The following is a 15,069-nucleotide window of genomic DNA, read 5'->3' on the forward strand; positions in this document are numbered from 1 at the left end:
TTTTAGCCAAGTTATTTGAAACCAATTCTCCCCATGAAAACAACCAAAGCTCTAATTTAAATATTCAAAACGTCTCCTTAACAGTCTCAAATAGCTGACAAAATTGTAAGAACCTCCCAGGCCAAAGCGTATGGTGAGGGGAAACAGAGAAACAAGAGGAGAGGAGAAGGTGCTTCTGCCCGAGGTCCTTCGCCAAGCCAGGCAAGCCTGGCCTTCAGTTTTAGCAGCTTTGAGGAGCCAGAAGTTAAGGCCCAGTGCTGACCAAAGGAGAGAAGTCTAATAGGATACCTTCTCCACATAAGCTAGGATTCCAGAGGCCTACAGCCTAAGGACAATGGTGAACTAGAAACAAAATCACCTCACTTTCCACCTGTACGAAGTTGCAGGTAAGGTTCTCTTGGTGATAATCAGAGCAGAGGAAAAATATCAGAAAAACAATAACAGCCCCTAAGGAGTTGTGACCACAAGGTAACTCTCATAAGGATGTGCATCATAGCCTCACATCACCTGGATGGTACAGGAAACTTTTAATTATGAATTTATTTTAAAGTAGTCCCAGGCTGGTAGTGCCTTCAGGTGTCTGAGAGAATGAATCCCAAATTCTATTATGGATAAATATTTTCTCAACATAGGCCTATAAATACTTTTACAAGGACAATGAGCAGTACACAGTCAAAAATAACCAAGCACACAAGGAAACAAGGCACCATAGACAAAAGCAACTGAAACAATAAACAGAACAAATATTCCTTTAATATTTAGATGTTGGAATTATCAGACAAAGTCAAACTGATGCTCACCATGTTTAAAGAAATAAAACAGGCTTTTAAAAAGTGGCAGATAACAGGAATCTATAAAAAGTGACCTAGTATATTTTTAAAAGAACAAATAGAACTTCTGGAAATAAAAATACAATCTTCAAAAGTTAAAATTCCTTTGGTGGGTTTGATAGCAAATTAATACAACTAAAGAGAAAATTATATTTCATAAGATCTGAGACACTATTGATTATAAGATGCACTGTTATTTTATGGACACCAAGAAAGAAAACAATGTTGTCAATTAAACTGTGGCACAATGCCTTTTTATTAGAAATTTTAGTTTGCACTTACTGAAAGAGCTCTTTTAGACTTATATTTTTAAACTCTGTGCCTAAATAGAACCCTTATGCAGACATAAAAGGGGAAATATGATTGAAATGAACTGGTTTAAAATGTTCCTAAAACTTCTTCACAGGCAGAGTCTGATTCTTCCAAGTCATTTTTAACTCAAAGTTCCATTTGTGTTTTTTCACTTGCTGTTGAGATGCAGCACTTCTCACAGTGCCCCATGACTGTTTCCAGGATCTTCTTCCAGGGCCCTTATCCCCATTCTGTGAACTTTGATTCTGGTGCTTTCGTGGCCCTGCCAGACATGGCCAATTTATAAAAGGTTTTCCGCTGAAATGCAATTCCATGAAAAGTTTTTGGATATTAACTAGGGCTCACTTCTATCCTTCCCCAAACTGTCCATGTTTGTTGATTGAAATATCAAAGAACTGCAGTGGTCCAATCCTGCTGCCACAAGTAACAACCGCGTTGTTCATCTCTGGGCAGACGATGACTGTGATTTTAAAACAACATCAGTTGTAAGATATAGCTCTATTTCAGTGTGTTAAAGTGTGAAAAATATATAAAGTTGGCCCTCAGCATCCACAGGGGATTGGTTCCAGGATCCTCCCAGATACAGACTCTGCAGATGCTTACATCCCTTATATAAAATGGCACAGTATTTGCGTGTAACTTATGCACATCCTCCCATATGCTTTAAATTTATCTTAGATTACTTCTCATACCTAATACAATGTAAACACTATGTAACTAGCTGGTATATGGTAGTATTTTATTTGTATTATTTTTAATTGTTATGTTGTTATTTTATTTATTTATTTACTTAGAATATTTTCAATCTGTGGTTGGTTGAACCCACAGAGGCTGAACCCATTGATATGGAGGACTGACTGTAGATATCTCAAATGGGTAAAGAATGGTAGATGAAGACCTGCTCCCAAACATTTGGTGTCTCCTTATTTCTACTGCGGCTGGTCTAAGGGGCTTTCATCCCTTTCTGTTTTATGATTCCACCTCCCCAGCCTCACTTCCCCTGATCTTCCGGTTCTGGGCTGACCCCAGGTGCTCAGAGTTCTTGTTAGCCCTCCTCACTCCACCCCGACCTCCTCTCTTGCTCCTCTTGCCACTGGCTCCTAGTCCTCTGCTGTTGGCATTGCCTGGGCATAGCCCTCTTACTCCATGCAGTCAGACTCTCCTGAGGCCAGGTCTTCCTGGGGTGCTTATGATGGACACCTTGTGGAGCTTCATTAGCTCTTTGGTACTGAGGGCAAGGTTTAATGCACAGACAAACATTTTATCAAGTGGTAGTCACAAACCGAGTGCCTTTGGCCAATAAATAATTGTCACATTTCTGTTCTTGGGGCCTGTGAGAAGAGTTCCTAAAACGATCATGTAGAGCGAGCTGAGACACTTACTTTGTCCCTGTCCTCTGGGAGCATTCATCAGAGCATGCACTCAGCCATGAGAACAGTGCATGACCACATGAAGGGGTTTCGTGAAGTTCTTGAGCAATGTTTGAGACAGTACGTTTAAATTTTAATATTATATTCAGTAGGTCTGGTCAAAAAGATTCATAATAGCATTTCAACTGTAATTTTTCCCCCTTGCAATTGATACAGCCTTCAATTTTTCACCATAGGATAGTTTATCTTTTCATCTTATCAAAGAAATAGGATCCCACACACCAGACTGTTTGTACAGAATTATGCAATAAAGCCATCATAAATTTTGAGAAATTTGCTTTTACATATCATTTACACATTGTTTCTATCCAACTGAAGTTACTAACATTTCTGTTCATCCTTAGGGAAGGGAAGCATGGTTTTTCCATTGGCCAGTCTTACTAGAGAATGAAAATTTATTTGCAAACTCTTCCTCTCCAGCAGCCACAACCCCAAAACAGCTTCTTTAGCCATGAATGCCCTTGGAGTTTGATGGAGTGACATGAATGAAAGGCTTAAGGTTTGTGTATTAGTTGTCTACTGCTGCTGCAACACATTCCTCAACCCTGGTGGCCTCAACAATACCAATTTATTATCTTACAGCTCTGGAGGTCAGAAGTCTGACACAGTTCTCATTGGGTAATAGTTAAAGTTTTGACAAGGCTGCATTCCTTTTGGAGGCTCTAGAGGAGAATTCTTCCTTCCTTCTTCCATTTTTTTTCTTTTTCTTTTTTTTTTTTTTTTTTTTTTTTTTGAGACAGAGTCTTGCTCTGTCGCCCAGGCTGGAGTGCAGTGATGTGATCTCTGGCTTGTTGCAACCTCTGCCTCCTGGGTTCAAGCGATTCTCCTGCCTCAGCCTCCTGAGTAGCAGGGACTACAGGTGCCTGCCACCATGCCCCACTAATTTTTATACTTTTAGTAGAGATGGGGTTTCGCCATGTTGGCCAAGCTGGTCTTGAACTCCTGACTGCAGGTGATCACCTGCCTCGGCCTCCCAAAGTGCTGGGATTACAGGCGTGAGCCACTGCACCTGGCTGCCCTCTTCCAGTTTCTAAAGACTGTCCCCTTCCTTAGTTCATGAACACATTCCTCCATCTTCAAAGCCAGCAACACTGCATCTCTCTGATCATTCTTCTGTATCACATCTCCCTCTGATCCCCTTCTGCCTTCCTCGTCTGCTTTTAAGAACCCTTGTTTTTGAACAAGGACATTGGTCCCACCTGGATAGTCTAAGATAATCTCCCTACCTTAAGGTCAGTTTATTAGCAACCTTAATTCCATCTGCAACCTTAATTCCCCTTTGCCATGTAACATAACACAGTCACAGGTTCTAGAGATTTGGGCACAGATATCTTTGGGGAGCATTATTCTGCCTACCACAGTCTGGATAAGATGAGAACGGGTCAGATTATGGAGAGAACAGCAACCTCAGAGCTGCTTTCTAACCCAAGTACAACACATAGGGAACAGCTGTGAGACAATTCTCCCTGGGGATATTTGCTGACCATCAAGAACCTATATAAGTGACAGTGGTTATCTGTCTCCATGTATCCAATGTCCAGACCCTATTGGCCCCCAGGATATTTCATCTCAAACAGACATATCCAGCTCAGTGTGTTTCAAACTTTCAGCATAGTTTAAAATATGGGGAAGAATTCCTCCCGGATCTCAAAGGGGATAAATGTTGGGATTAGTGAGAGTTTCTGAAATCAGGAAAGTTAAAAGTTGGCAAACTCTCCTTTATCATTCACATTAGACTTAAACTTAGTAACTTACCAAGATTGCCTTGGACCTCCATGCCATCCTATTCATTGTGAAGTGAGCATGGCCAATCTGGTTTATTTATTTTTTAGAGGCGGGCAGGGTCTCATTCTGTCATGAGGTTGGAGTGCAGTGGCCCATTCATTGGTTGCTGCAGCCTTAACCTCCTGTGCTCATGTGCTCCTCCCACCTCAGCCTCCCTGGTAATTGGGACTACAGTCATGCACCGCCACACCTGGGTAATTTTTAAGTTTTTTGTAGAGACAGGGTTTTCACTGTGCTGACCAGGCTGCTCTCAAACTCCGGGGCTCAAGCGATCCTCCCACCTCAGCCTCCCAAAGTGCTGAAATTACAGGTGTGAGCCACCAAGCCCCGCTCCAAACCATTTTATACTCTGATTCATCAGCACTGAGTTGCACAGAATACAATACACTCTCACTAGTTTAAGCGGAGAAGAATTTATTCAGGGTATAAATGGTTTACAGAATCACTGGGAGAGGACAGGAAGCAGATTTGAGGCTAAGCTTCTAGGAATTACATCCAAAGCCACATTGCAGGACTGATTGTCAAAGTCACCACAGCCCCCACAGTCACCACAGCTCCTGCTGCTGAATCGGGAAGCCGTGGCTAGCACTATAGTCTGCAGAGATGCGCGGGGAAAGCTGCCTCCAAGAAATAAGACATCGAAGCGCTGTTCCTGCAGCTGCTCACCGCATGGAACAGTGATCTTTCTGCAACAGCCCCGCACCTGCAAAACTGGATGTCTTATGTCCCACCTCTTGTTCCCTTTAACTCCGCTCTGAAATCAACCCTTCCAGGGGGGAATTTGCTTGGCAGATACTAATCACATCTGGAGCCTTGGGCCTGGGAAACATAGGGTTTAGCTCTCCAGGCTCTGGGTGAAGGAAAGGAGAGTGTTGGGATAGACAGTGAGGAATCAGCCCAGGGCGCCCACCATCGTCAGTGAGACAGTGGGGAAGAGTTAGCACCCGAAGCCCCCGGGACCACTGTGGAAAGTAATTTTACCAGCGTGCGCATCACCGGAACAGAGTGTGAAACAGGGCTCCCCAGTGCATGTTGTACCTCCTTCTTCATACCTTTCTGCTCTTTTCAACAAAATTTCCTGGGCTTGTGTGGTTCAGTGTTTGGGTTGGCTTTTGTTTTAGCTGAACTAGTTCACTTATTCTGGCTTTGTGGCTGCTCCAGTGAAATATGTGCATATTTTGCCTGTGTACGGCTATCTTTTCCTGTTTTCCTTCAGGGAGAATACATCAGCGCAGAGTCCATGGCACTGCTCCAGATAAAACAGCGCGGCAGAATCATCACCACTGGCAGAGCTCTCTGGTTGACTCATGAGGATTGGGAATAAATGACCAAATATAAACAGTGGAGTGGTGCCAACTGAGGCTCCCTTGTAGCAAGCAGTCCCCTGTGGCATGTGAAAAAGAGGCCGGGAAAAGCCCAGCTGTGGGCACCTTGCCACTGACTGCTGCTAATTTACTGCCATGACTACTCAAGGGCACACTGATTTCTGCTTTTCAGAAACCTTTTGTGCATTATTTTTTCCACTATCCCCATTAGGCTGACTAACCTGTAAGGCACTGGCTCCCTCAGCCAGTCAGGGCTTAGGCCTGTTTTATCGCACTGCAAATCCCTCACTGGCTGGTCGGTAGCAGTGAGAGAGGACACAGTGGTATTCCTAACCAAGTCTTGCTGGCCTTTAGCTTCCACATGCTTACCTGCAAAATCCTCAGCTTATCTAGTGTAACCAAGATAAAAAAACAGATGATAGGTAGATAGATAGATACATACATACATACATATATAGATGCATAGATGAGATAGGTAGGTAGATGATAAATAGATGAAAGATAGAGATAGGTGTGATAGTATAGGTAGATAGATAGATAATCAATAGGTAGGTTGACAGACACACAGAGAGAGACGTGTAGATGTCATAGCACCGGTCACTGAAGGAGCCTGAACAACCTCACACACGCGCAGTACCAGGCCCCTCACCTTCTTCTCTGGCTCCTTACAGGATCTCCTGGCCAGAAGCTGCTGGAGTCATCCGTGGTGGCACTCCATGGTTAGCACCCTGCCGGGGGGTGGGGGACATCTCCTAAAACTGAAGAACCCCCACGGCACTGAATGACACAAGCTTCCCTTCTAGTCTCCCAGCCCAGGGTGGCACTGGGTCCCATGGAAAAGTGAGGGGGGATGTCCCTTTTCCCAACTTTGTCACTCTTTCTCATCTGAGCCTTAAAGAATCGTGGCATACTCCCAGAGTGTAACACAGACCTTCCTGGAAACAACCCACTTTACGCTACCTGTAGTCCCTTTCTCCAAGACCCTGGCCGCAATCCCAGGGCCACATGTAAGCTCTCAGCCCAGGGTACTGGCACCCAAATCTTTCTCTATCAGCACTCCTCCCCATCAGCACTGGCCACTCAGCCTGTGGGTGTGTGTACACGTGTGTGCTGGGTATTGAGTGTGTGTGTGTGTGCTGTGTTGAGTGTGTGCATGCATGGGAAGCACAGTGTAGGCTAAGCCGAGACCCTCATTTACTTAGATGGGAGAGCACTAAGAGATCTAAATACACACATCAACAGCAGGGGCTCTGCAGACACTCAGCAAGCTGGGAGTGGCCAAGGCCGTGTGGAAGGGGCCCCGAGGAAGAGCTCACCTTAGAAGATAATGCTTAGTCTCTGGTTGCTGCCAAATGACATTGTTACACTCCTAAGTTCCCTGCTCTCCAGGACATATTCTGAGTCCCAAATAAGACCTATACGGTGTGGTGGCTCAAACTACAGGTCCCAAGTGTGTTTCCAGGACCAGCTGACGCTGCTCCAGTGAGGAGTTACCAAAGGCCTCTCAACATACAGGACCACCCACATCACTGCAGACTACCAATATGCTGGAGCACGGCTCACTTGATCTGAACAGAAGAGTGGCAGCCCAGGAGGGGCAGACGCTGAGTCAAGCTCACACCCATTGAGAACATTCTTCTTCCCCAGTATTCCCTCCAATGACAGGGTAAGAAAGGCGAGATGCAGATGGAAATACTTGGTCTTGCAGTTTGGGTTTGTGCATTTTTCTGTAAGATTGCATTACAGTGTGACATGAGTCCACGGACCAAGGAAAAGGTTTGGATTCAGTGGACCAAGCCTTGTAATGTTATTAGGGCTACTAGTGGGTGACATTGGAGTCTCTTCCTGCCACTCGCAGAGGCCACAGATGGACCAAGCCCTTCTAATGCACAGCTCTCCACACCCAACCTGTGGGCCTGGTTACAGTTGTGCGGTGGGGCAGACCCTCCACCCACACCCTGGTGGCCGCAACAGTGAAGAGGGCTGCAGCTTCCATGGGTGGGTGGCAAGACCTCACACCAGTCCCATGAGAAAGCTAAGATGCTTTCTAAATGCTGCAAACTGTCAGCCCACAAGTAAGTGCTTAATGCCAGAAAGCATACAGAAAGTCAAAGCAAACGTCCCTCCACCCTCTTTTTCGCTTGGGTTTTGTGTTTGTTCTTTGTGGCTGGGTGGGAGATTGGGGTAGAAAAAAAAAATCCATGATTATTTTTGAACCTGTCTTGTATCCTTTTAAGAAGTAGCTTCTACTAGCAGCTGGTTTTGGTTTTTTGGGTTTTTTTTTGTTTTTTTTCCAGAGAGAAATGTGAGGGAGGACTGTGTTATGAGCAAAATGTTCATATCCACTTGCAGCAGCCTCCTGGTGCATTTCGGGAAATGGTATGTGCTCCCTGGAATCCTGGGGTTCTTTAGAGTGAGCACATATTTATGTTAGGGAGGAAAAAAAAACCTCGTATTTTCAACCTCAGAGATGATTTTTTAAAGTCAAAACAACTCACATCGTAGGCTGCCAGAATGCTTGCTTTCTGCGCTCACTTCTACTCCCAGATACATTTGTGTAGCTCATTATATGCTGACTGGAACTGCAGTTTGCAGTGAGAGCCAAGCAGCACTCTCTTTCCAGCTCGTTTCTCATCAGAAGAGTGGTCTTTTATCACTTCAGGAACCTGGAAAAGGCTCTCTGCTGTGGCCATGCTGTTAGATAATGATCTCACCAACCCTAAGCAAAAGCAGAGGGTTTTTCACCCAGTAAAAGCCCTAGGCCGAGGCAAATCCCCACCCCACGCCCAGCCTTAAACCCATCAGACACAGCAGAGCTGGCCAGAGGATGGCCCCCCAGAGGCCTCCAGTCTTTGTGTAAATGAGTCCGCCCCACCCACCTGCACTGCCCTGGAGTATTTTTGATGACACCGTGGAGCGATGACTGCATCTCTTTGAAATCACATGAAGAGTTGTACTTAACAACAGCTCGGGAGGTCGGAGAGAAGCCACATGACGCAGCTGCTTTGAAAGCAGAAAGAAGACAGGCTCACGGTCGGGCTCCTGGCCAGCGGCGCTGGATAATGACTCCTCTGCCTGTCCCTCTGGCTGAAGCTGAGGAGAGCGAGCCTGTGCACCTGAAGATCTTCAGTTCCTTGTTTGCTCTCTTCCATATTTTCCAAATTTTCCACAGAAAGCACATTCTTTTCCTCTCACCCCTGAATCTGCCAGTGTTCTGGGTGATGGAGGATCCCAGACCGGTTCACCCTATGGGGACAGATGGATCACAAAATGACTTCCAAGCCCACAAAGTTGATGGGCTTGTGGGGGCTGTGCCTTCTCACCCTCATTCGTCGGGCTCCATTGGTGAACATCTGGAAGCTTCTTCTTGACCTCTGCAAGCCACTCACCCTCACTCCCAAACTCCTGTCTCAGGGCCTTGGCACTTGCCCTTCCTCTCCTCCTCTGCCCAGCCAGCCTCTCCCAGAGATCCGTGAGGCCTGTGCCTGCTGATGCTACCCGCCACCCTGTCCCTCCCCACCACTTACCACCGCTGAACAGCCTCAAAGGGTCATTCATCCTTGCGGCTGTTGTCTGTTTTTGTATTATGGAAACCCAGCCTCCCCATCCAAAACCGCAGTCTCCACAAGGAAAGAGATTCGGGGCTGTTTCCTTCTTCTGCTGTATCCTCAGTCACCAGGAAGCAAAGCAGACACTTGGTGAATACCCACTTTTGCAGAGTAGAAATATCAATTGTGTATTTTGCTTTTTCATGTCTATTACGTTATTTCTTCTGTTATCACATAAGCACAGACTGCTTTACAAATCAGAAAACAAACAAGCAAATCCATAAACATGCATTTTAAAATCTCAGGAGGCAGGCCAGGGGCAGTGGCTTACGCCTGTAATCTCAGCACTTTGGGAGGCTGAGGCAGGTGGATCGCAGAGCCCCCTCTCATGCTTTGTGGGAGCAGAGCAACATGTAGGTCAAGAGCCCATCGAGAATGTGATAAAATATTATTACAGACATTCTTCCCAGAAAGCGTGTGCTCATGCCTGTACAGAGAACATTTTTACAGAACTCAAAGGAAGTCCCAGGTCCCCCCACGCTTCACAAATGAAGAATCCCGGGTTGAGATGAGTGACTCCTTTCACCTCACCTCATCCTTCCTGCACAAATGTACTTCACGGTTGTCAGGGATTCCAATAAAACAGCGCTTCTCTCCACGCGTTGGACCCGGCAACCATGGCCCATGCCACGGCCTCCGTTCCTCACTAAGGCAAACTTCTCACCTGCTCCTGCCGAATGGGGCAGCCAGGGTCAGTTGTGCAGGCCCCAGCCCTGGCAAGTGGAGATAAGGAGGTGGTTAGAGGCAGCACAGACAACAGGGCCTGCAGGAGCAACTCAAAGAACTGTCCAGGCCAGCCTGCGAGGCCCACCTGTTACCACAGCCCCAGTGTTTATAAAAGGCCTGGTTGTTCCTCTTTTTTTGGGGCTCTTTGGGTCATATGTGTTCTTAAAATACCAGTCTCAATCCATGAGCTGAGGTGGCCTGAATGAGACTTGGTTCCTCTCAACAAAAAGAGTCCAGATGGCACAATGTTGGGAGACCATCCCTGGGAGCCGAGGCTGCTGACCAGGAGGGTCACCTTGGAAAAGAGAAGGTCCAGTTGGCAAAGCTGCAGCAGACGCTGGCCCACCCTGCTCACTACCCCATTCCCCTCCCAGCTGGGCTGCTGGGCTGGCTGAGCTCTGAGCTCCTTGCGGCTGTCAAATGCCATGTTTCACAAGAAGTTCATTCCAGGTGAGTTCTTGAGATTCCCAGATGAAAAGAACAAAGGAAAAATAAATAAATAAAAATATAAAGCAAAATAAGTTATTCATTTGCCTTTTTGCCTTTCTCCAGCCTGATACCCTTGAGAGTAGCTTCCCCATTTCCAAAGTCCTACAACCCAATGCCGTAATCTTGACTGCACCCCTAATCTCAGGTATTCCCGCTTCCCCAGCTCTTCCCTTCGCCGTGTCTTTTGCCAGCCTGGTGAAGCCACATCCAGAGGTGTAACCCTGAGCCCCTGCCCCGGACTGTCCAGCACAGCCAGCAACACTGGTAGATGCAGATCTGGTTTATCTTTAATCATGACCCTCAGTAGAATCCACAGACTTTCCTGGAAACCACAGGGCAGTCTTCAGCCCCAGCTCCCATCTCTTCCCTCCACATCTAGGCACCTTCTGTTTACAGAGAAGGAGCCATGATGAAAGAAGGCTTTGACCCATTTGAAGGCTTTCAGCCAGAAAATGTGCTTTGTACTTGGAGCTGGAGGAATGGCATTGCCACCACACCACACCCCTTCTTGGTGGAATAGCCACAGCCAGAAATCTCCCTCTGTCCCTTCCCACATGGTGAGTGGCTCTGGGAACCAGGCCTAAGAGAGGATTGGGTGAGAGTTTACAGGGAAGGAATCCTGGCTCTTCCTCTTAGTGGCTCTGTGACTGGGGGAGGTGGCCTAACACCTGTGGTCCTCAGTTCCTGTCATCAGTAAACTGAGGTTATGAATGCAGCCTGCCTCCCAGAGTGAGCTGTGAGACTCAGGTGCATTGGGGCATGGCACAGCACCTGTGAACAGGTGAGGCCAAGATGATACTGTCTGCCCACAAACTGCTTCAGGCTCTTCCTGGGCTTGCATACCAAGGGATCCTTCCAGCTCCCCTCCTTCTAGGTGGGGCCGTGAGCCTGGCTTTGGACGGTGGCATGAGGGCCAAAACGACAGATGCCGCTTCCAAGCCTGGCACATCAACCAGCTCCCTCGCATTCTCTTTCTCACTTCCTTCTGCTACAGCCTTGAAGGCCATGTGTTGGGACTAGTGGTTCCCTAAGATGTAAGGAGCCAGATCTTTGGACAACTGTGTATAGCAGAGCCTGCCCCAATCTCCAACCACATTAGTATGTGACATAAGTGAGCAATATATTTTTCTTATGATAGGCCACTGAGACTTCAGGATTTCTTTGTATTTGCAGCCTAGCCTTGCCTACCCAGATAGAGGTGCCAGATGGATGACCTACAAGCCAGATGTGTTTGGTTTGGCTTTAATGATTAAAAAATTGGAATGTAAGTGCCCTACAGAGAGATGCTCCAGTTTGCCACAACCCTCACCACTCCTTATTGATTTTTACCAGCCACTTCACACATTTACCTGCCTAAGTCCGTGAAACATTTGAGTTTGCAAGCCTGAAAAGCTCTGGATCAAAATCACTTTTTGGATAAATGCTTCGAATCTGTGTTGTCTCATCCTGTGACTTACTCAGGAAGATAGCAGAAACTCATGCAAGTAAATCAAGTAGCATTGTCTATTGAGGTTGGGTGCAGATAGCTTAAGTTTAAAACATGCACTATGGGCCAGGCATGGTGGCTCAGGCCTGTAATCCCAGCACTTAGGGAGGCTGAGGTGGGTGGATCACCTGAGGTTCAAGGAGTTCAAGACCAGCCTGACTAACATGGTGAAACCCTGTCTTTACTAAAAATACAAAAATTTAGCTAGGTATAGTGGCAGGCACCTGTAATCCCAGCTACTCAGGAGGCTGAGGCAGGAGAATCTAAACCTGGGAGGTGGAGGTTGCAGTGAGCCAAGGTCGTGCCATTGCACTCCAGCCTGGGCAACAGAGCGAGACTCTGTCTCAAAACAAAAACAAAAACAAAAACAAAACAAAACATGCATTGTGGCATGGTGAGGAGTGGCCTGGCTTGTCAATCCGGTTCTGGTTTTGGCTTTTTCACCCAGAAGCAAAGTTGACTTCCACCAAATTAACAAGGGCCTTAATTTCCTTGTTTTCAAAATAAGTGATTTTAAATAAACACTCTCCATATTAGCTTGGGCTATCATAAGGAATTACCATTGGCTGGGTGGCTTAAACCACAGACATTCATTTTCTTGAAGTTCTAAAGGCTGAAGTCCAAGGTCAAGGTGCCTCCTGACGTCATTTAAACTTTATCTCCTTCTCACAGGCCCCGACTCCAAATAGAATCACATTGAGTGTGTGGGCTTCAGCATCAGCATTTTGGGGGGACACCATTCAGCCCATAACAGATTCTATTATTTCCAGACTGTTCAAAGAAGGAAATAGATCATATTTGTATACTCACCACAGCGTGGGACAGGCACGGGGAGTGGTAGGGCTGACCCGCTGAGGGACCTCACTTTAATTAAAAATGCCTGTTTTAAAATTTAATTTTACTTTATTTTGACAAGATAAATTTATTTATTTTTATTTTTAAAAAAGTTATTATTTTTTAATTTTTTATTTCCATAGACTTTTGGGGAACAGGTGGTATTTGATTGCATGAGTAAGTTCTTTAATGGTGATTTGTGAGATTTTGGTGCACCCATCACCTGAGCAGTACACACTGAACCCAATTTGTAACCTTTTATCCCTCACCACTTCCCACCCTTTATCCCAAGTCCCCAGAGTCCTCTGTATCATACTTACGCCTTTGCATCCTCATAGTTTAGTTCCCACTTATGAGTGAGAACATACGATGTTTGGTTTTCCATTCCTGAGTTACTTCACTTAGAATAATAGTCTCCAATTACATCCAGGTTGCTGCAAATGCCATTAATTCATTCCTATTTATGGCTGAGTGGTATTCCCTCATATATATATATATATATATACACACACACCACAGCTTCTTTATCCACTCGATTAAATGACATTTGAGCTGGTTCCACATTGTTGCAATTGCAGACTGTGTTGCTATAAACATGCATGTGCAAGTATCTTTCTTGTATAATGACTTCTTTTCTTCTAGGTAGACACCCAGTAGTGAGACTGCTGGATCAAATGGTCCTTCTAAAAAGTGGCTGTTTTTTAATATATGAGAATATAAAAATCATTTTTTCAGTCATGTGTGTTGTGAATATCTTCTTCTGGACTCTGGTTGGTTCTTTAATTTTTTATTTTTTTCTTCTGCTGAAGTTTTGCATTTTAGTATTTATCAGTTTCAAGGTGATAATATTCTCCTATACTTTCCCCTAAAGTTAAGGTTTTTGTTTCAATATTTAGAAATTCAATCTCCTGTGAGTTTTGGTGTATTTTTTGTATAGTATGAAGTCTGCAGTATGTAATACTATTTGAAGTTATTAAGTTTTACATAAATAGGATCACACTGTAAAAACAAAAGTGGCTGTCCTCTTCCAGACAATTTTTTTGCCCAAAACATCATTCTGAGATGGGCCTTGAAAAAATTCCCGACATGGAGAAAAAAGCTGGCCCTGCTGTGTCGGTTGAATGGCCCAGGGTCTGCAACTGGAGCCCCACCACAAGCTGTGCTCCTGGTTTTCTCTTCCGTCTGGAACAGACACTCCCCTGGTGTGAACTGTTGCTGTTCGCAGTGTGTGGGATGAGGGGCACCAATCCTAACCCACTAACAGAAAGCTATGGGAAATAATTAGCTGGTGCTGACTGAGAACTCTGAAATACATGAGGCGTGCAAGGAATGTTTCTGAAATACAGACATATTCATTCTGTGACACTCAGGGACAGCCCCGGGGTGCTGCTCTGGTGTCATCTCTGCAAACTGAAACGTCCAATGGCACCAGGAGCAAGGTCAGAGTTCCCAGCCCTGTGGTGTCCTTGGACTTGAAAATCAGCCATTTAGAATCCTTCTACGTGCCTCATAAGGCTGTAGGGATTAATTTGGGTTATACTGGATATTTGGAGTACTGGGTGACGTACAAGAAACCTGTCTCCCTGCAAGGTACAGACCCTTTACAAGACCTTAAAATTCAGGAGGAAGCTGGAGGCCTTGATGCCAGTCCTTCCTCCATCTTGGCTCAGCCATGCGACTTTGGATGCATCGTCTGACCTCTCTGGGCTTCTGTGGACACACCTGAAAACTGGGAACAGGTTGGGAGGGGCATTTGACTCGACAAAATTGAATGAGCTGTTAACAACTGTTTGCATTTTTTGTTTTGTTTTGTTTTTTGAGATGGAGTCTGGCTCTGTCGTCCAGGCTGGAGTACAGTGGCGCGATCTCAGCTCGCTGCAAGCTCCGCCTCCTGGGTTGACACCATTCTCCTGCCTCAGCCTCCAGAGTAGCTGGGACCACAGGCGCCCGCCACCACGCCTGGCTAATTTTTTGTATTTTTAGTAGAGATGGGGTTTCACTGTGTTAGCCAGGATGGTCTCTATCTCCCGACCTTGTGATCCGCCCGCCTCAGCCTACCGAAGTGCTGGGATTACAGGCGTGAGTCACCGCGCCCAGCCTGAGAAAAGTTTTTAAAAGCTGAACTAACACTGTCTCAGCAGGCCCAGGAAGGAAGGGCGCTTTGCCTGGGGGTCTGGAGGTGTCTGGGGTAAAAGAACCCCACGGGGTGGAGTTCATTGCATTGCGGCTCTTTTACCCCTCTCA

At 45.9% G+C, this 15,069-nt stretch overlaps 1 long non-coding RNA gene across 1 annotated transcript in view; it reads right to left on the reverse strand.

Moving 5' to 3' along the window:
* Positions 1-4,752: 4,752 nt before the first annotated feature.
* LOC123573468 (uncharacterized) overlaps positions 4,753-15,069 on the reverse strand; it is a 34,286-nt gene continuing 23,969 nt past the window's right edge. Inside the window, exon 2 of the long non-coding RNA XR_012416969.1 lies at positions 4,753-10,003. This is a non-coding gene — a long non-coding RNA (uncharacterized lncRNA). The remainder of the gene's footprint in view (positions 10,004-15,069) is intronic.

The sequence above is a fragment of the Macaca fascicularis genome, chromosome 1 (assembly GCF_037993035.2).
Source record: "Macaca fascicularis isolate 582-1 chromosome 1, T2T-MFA8v1.1".
NCBI lineage: Eukaryota > Metazoa > Chordata > Mammalia > Primates > Cercopithecidae > Macaca > Macaca fascicularis.